Below are 5466 nucleotides of genomic sequence, written 5' to 3'. Positions count from 1 at the left end.
GTCCTCCAGTAAGATGGTGAACTGGCTGGCCCAGTAGTCGTCGCCGTAGGAGTCCAGCACCCTCATGAGGAACCTCCGCTCCTGCTGGAGTCTCCGTGTTATCCTCTATATCTGATGGAGCCTGTTCAGGACCCACTCGATCTCCCTGCAGCGCCGACCCAGCACCTGGTACTTCCTGCGATTGAGTTCCCCTTGGCACCACGGCCTCTGGCCTTGGGCTGCCTCCTCCTCTTCATCTGGCTCCTGGAGGCTGGTGCTGCCCAGACCCCCAGACACGAGATCTACTTAGGTCTCAAGCTTGCTCTCCAGGATGTGACCACCGAACAGCGGAGGCAGCGCCAGCTCCGAGCAGGGAGGTGCTGGGAACTCCTCAAAGCCCACGGCTGCCATGGACCCCTCTCTCTGCGGATGCGCCGCTGCCCAGGCACCGGATCGCGTGACCCTGCGGCGACACAGCCCCTGGCCTCTGGGTCTCCTTCTGGGGCTGGGGATGCGCCGCTGCCCAGGCACCGGATCGCGTGACCCTGCGGCGACACAGCCCCTGGCCTCTGGGTCTCCTTCTGGGGCTGGGGATGCGCCGCTGCCCAGGCACCGGATCGCGTGACCCTGCGGCGACACAGCCCCTGGCCTCTGGGTCTCCTTCTGGGGCTGGGGATGCGCCGCTGCCCAGGCACCGGATCGCGTGACCCTGCGGCGACACAGCCCCTGGCCTCTGGGTCTCCTTCTGGGGCTGGGGATGCGCCGCTGCCCAGGCACCGGATCGCGTGACCCTGCGGCGACACAGCCCCTGGCCTCTGGGTCTCCTTCTGGGGCTGGGGATGCGCCGCTGCCCAGGCACCGGATCGCGTGACCCTGCGGCGACACAGCCCCTGGCCTCTGGGTCTCCTTCTGGGGCTGGGGATGCGCCGCTGCCCGGGCACAGGATCGAGTCCCCAGGCAGGGATGCAGCCTGGCCTCTGGTCCCGCCTCTGGGTGGGACAGGAAAGAGGCGGACATTCCCTCTTCCTTGCCCCACCCGGCTTCTCCGATTACTGGCCCAGGGCCAGCAAAGGCAGCCCGGCTTCTCCCATCACAAAGGCGGCGCAGTTCTCCAGCTCTTGGCTGCCACCTGGGTTCCGACACCGGCAGGAGGCTTCTTCCATCCTTCCCCTTTCGCCTCCCATCATTGTGCCTACGTATGCAAATTAACCGCCATCTTTGTTGGCGGTTAACCGCCATCTTAGTTGGCAGTTAATTTGCATACTGCCCTGATCAGCCAATGGGAAGGGTAGCGAAGTTATGGTTAATTACCATGTTTGTCTATTATTAGATAGGATGTAAATTACAAAATTACAAAAGACAATAAAATCAAAGGAATTGCCTTTTATTGCACTAGAGATAACATGTTTCAAAAACTGCTGGCAATATCCTTTTTCAAACTTGCTTTTCCAACATTAATTAGAAATCAAAGAAAGGTTTATAATGTCTTTAAAGGTATTTCAATAAATACTTTATGTAGGCAAACAAATACATACAAAATTATTTTATGTTTTATACTCTGAAATTTCTGGAATTCAAGAACTGTCTCCTTTTCCATACCACCTTGAGGTCAGTTGAATTCTTCTAGAGCAGTGGTTCTCAACCTTCCTAATGCCGCGACCCTTTAATACAGTTCCTCATGTTGTGGTGACCCCCAACCATAAAATTATTTTCATTGCTACTTCATATCTGTAATTTTGCTACTGTTATGAATCGTAATGTAAATATCTGATATGCAGGATGTATTTTCATTGTTACAAACTGAACATAATTAAAGCATAGTGATTAATCACAAAAACAATATGTAATTAGATATGTGTTTTCCGATGGTCTTAGGCGACCCCTGTGAAAGGGTCGTTGCGACCCACAGGTTGGCTACCCACAGGTTGAGAACCGCTGTTCTAGAGGATGGGGGAGAAAAGAGGAAAGGTGGGGAGAGAGGGAGGCAAAAGGAATGATAAAAAGGAGGAATAGAGAAGAAAAAGGGAGGAGGAGGGGAGCCTTGACAGTATGGTCTGTGCAACTAGTGATTCAACTTCGAACAAATTTCCTCCCCTCAGTTTACTCATGTGCAAAATGAGCACACCATTACCTCTGTCAGTGTTTCCTAAAGTAAGACCATGAGAAGATTTTAAGTAGTACACAGAGAAAAGCATTTTCAAACATTCCAAAGTCATTACCTTTTCAGTTCTCTTATAATCCTTCTAATTACATCAGAAGAAAAATCTCAGTTTGGTGCTAGTTTGCCCATTACCTCTCTAATATTGTTAATCACCCTTCCTAAAAAAGGCCTGATCAGAGAGACACCTTAGCTAGAATTTAACACAATATTATTTTTTGAAATTTATTTTTACTGTTGTCTTCTATTTACGGCAAATACTTTTTCATTTAGTATAATCACAAAATTTCCTTTTAAAATAAATTTTGGGTTGTAAAGTATTAACTATTCAATATTTAAAATATTAAATGAACAATATACTAGGAAATGACAAAAAAATCATGACGGTGATACAGGAAAGACTAAAGTCTGAAAAACACTGGTTTGGCCCTGGCCAGTGTGGTTCAGTTGGTTGAGCATTGTCCCGTGCACAGAAAGATCCCTGGTCTGATTCCAGGTCAGGGCACATACCCAGGTTTTGGGTTCAATTCCTAGTCCAGTAGGGGTGAGTCTGGGAGGCAGCCGATCAATGTTTCTCTTTCACATCAGTGTTTCTTGCACATACTCTCTCTCTCCCTCTCCTTCCCCCTTCCTCTTTCTCTAAAAATCAATAAAACATTTAAAAAATTAAAAAGAAAAACACTGGTTTGGTGGAATAGTGGTAAGTTATTTTCAATTCTAAGCCACAGTTAACTCATCTGTAATATGGGAATTATCACCACATAGCAAAGTTGTGGAAAGGATTACATTAGTTTAGTACAGTGCCTGGCACACAATGAGCACTCAACAACCTTTTGCTCACTTCCCTTTTTAAGGATATAACTAGAAAGCCCTTTTAGAGACCTCCAAAGAGGTAGGAGTGGAGAAGCCAGGCTTCCTGTGTATTAGAGACAGGAACATTTGTTCTGGTTGTGATACTTCCCACCAAGAATCTCTAGGGACCTGGCCTTGCTTTTTACCCTGATAAAGCTACAGTTTACTTCTCCTGAGGCTCATAATTCTAGTTACAAGTAACTGGGAATAAAGTGCTTCAGAAAAGTGGAACGTATCTCAAAGCACTAAGAAGTCAGACCCCAAAGGGTAACAAGAAAGGCAGGGCCATTTTATAACAGATGTCCAAGCTAAAAGAAGGTATTCCATTTGGGCAAATTTGACAATGGGAGGGAAGTCACCAGGTGGCCCATAAACCATCCTTGATCACTTCATCATCTGCTATTGTCCAACTAGAGCCCACAGGTGAGAAAACCCTGGCGGGGGGTGGGAGTGGAAGTTCTCAAGTTCCCTGAGTAGGAGTACATACTTAGAAAAAAGGAACTTTAGTAAATCCAAACATTGTGTAGTAATAGGCACTTTATTTTACATAGATTGCCTAATTTCTCCCAACATAACTGTGAGGCAGTTCCAAGTCAATTCACCAAATAGTCAAATCTCCAAATAGCCAATTCTCTAAATTTACCAAAATTTTGTTTTAAATATTTATAATAATTTGTATTGATGAGGCAGTTTAATTAACTTTTAAAGATTTCTGCCAAATTAAAATTGACAGGATAGCAGCATTTCCAAGAATGTTCAATTTATTTCTACCCCAGTTCTCTGCTGCTGCAGATGGAAGAGCCAGCGTAGAGAGAGGAGCTCTACTTACAGAAATATACAACCTGGTCTGAGCTGCAGGTGAGATGGGAAAGGGATGAGGAATAGGAAAAGATGGAGAAGGAAATGGGAAAAAAATAGTTGAATTGAATATTGGGTAAACTGAACACATGGCAAACTAGTTTCAATTACTTGGATTTTGGTAAACTGGCTTGTTTACCCATAAACCAGGTGGTATTAACCTTACTCACAGACAAGAAAATTAAGAAATGTTCAATAACTTTCATAAAAAGTGCACAGCTACACTCTAGGTTCTTCACACACAACCTCATTTTATTCTCCAGTAATCTCTGCTTGGTAATCCTGAGGGAGAGAAAGAGGAGGAGAGGGGATGGGGGGAGGAGGGAGGGAAGGAGGGAAGGAGGGAAGGAGGGAAGTAGGGGAGGAGGGAAGGAGAGGGAGAGGGAGAGGGTGAGGGAGAGAGAGAGATCAATTTGTTATTCCACTTATGCATTCATTGGTTGAGTCTTATATGTGCTCTGACTGACCTGGAATTGAACCCATAATCTTGGTGTACTCTCCAGGTACTGGGAACCTTTTTTCTGCCAAGGGCCATTTGGATATCTATAACATCAATTGCAAGCCATACAAAATTATCCACTTAAAAATTAGCCTGCTATATTTGGTCAAACATTTAACTAATTCACCCCTAATGCCTTGGCAGAGCCAGACCAAACGATTTCATGGGCCTTAAAGGTACAGCCAATTGAGCTACCCACCCAGGGCCTCGCCTAAATAATTTTATTTTTTTAATCCTCACTGGAGGATATGTTTTACTGATTTTAGAGAGAGGGAAGAGAGGGAGGAAGGAGAAGGCAGGGAGAGGAGAGAGAGAGGGAAGAAGAAACATCTGTGAGAGACACATCCATCGGTTGCCTCACTTAAGTACCCCCACCAGGGATCAACTCCACAACTTCGTGCCCTGACCAGGAATCTTCTGACAACCTTTTGGTGCAAGGGACAATGCTCCAACCAACTAAGCCACAAGGGCCAGGGCGCCCCAAAATAATTTTTAATTGCCACCTCAACCAATGCAGTGTTGTCTTATCATAATACAACTAGTGGCCCGTTGCACGAAGATTCCCGCAATAGGCCTTCCTTCCCCTGGCTGCCGGCACCAGTTTTCCTCCGGCACCCAGGACCCAGGCCTTTGGTCCAGCCAAAGCAGCGAGGCTTGGCTTCTCCCCCGGTGATCCAGGCCCCCAGTCCCTCCTTGAGCGGAGTCCAGGGCCGGCAGGAAGCTTGGCTTCCTCCATCGCCGGGAGCAACCCAAGCCTCCTGCTCGCTCCAGCTCCATGACCACCACCATCTTCAGTCTTCGTTCTGCGCCTGCGTATGCAAATTAACTGCCATCTTTGTTGGGTTAATTTGCATAGTTGCTCTGATTGGCTGGTGGGTGTAGCAGAGTGATGGAGTGGCGGAGTGATGGTTAATTTGCATGTTTCTCTTTTATTATATAGGATGCCATTTACTCTAGAGTAGAGTATCTGCTATTCAGAAGTTGTGTGGCACTGTTGCCAGACTAAACTGGGATAATTTCATTTAGCCTGGAAAACCTTCCTTATACATACAATTTCAGATAAATTTTGCAAAACTAAAATTCTTGAGAATCCCGATTATCATCTTTACAGACCCAAACT

At 46.5% G+C, this 5466-nt stretch overlaps 1 pseudogene; it reads right to left on the bottom strand.

Annotated features, from left to right (window-relative positions):
- Positions 1 to 996, bottom strand: LOC106723917 (annotated as a pseudogene).
- Positions 997 to 5466: the final 4470 nt, after the last annotated feature.

The sequence above is a fragment of the Myotis brandtii genome, unplaced genomic scaffold, assembly GCF_000412655.1.
Source record: "Myotis brandtii unplaced genomic scaffold, ASM41265v1 scaffold68, whole genome shotgun sequence".
Classification (NCBI taxonomy): domain Eukaryota; kingdom Metazoa; phylum Chordata; class Mammalia; order Chiroptera; family Vespertilionidae; genus Myotis; species Myotis brandtii.
Note: the sequence above shows the minus strand (reverse complement) of the source record. Positions and strands in the feature narration are given on the sequence as shown.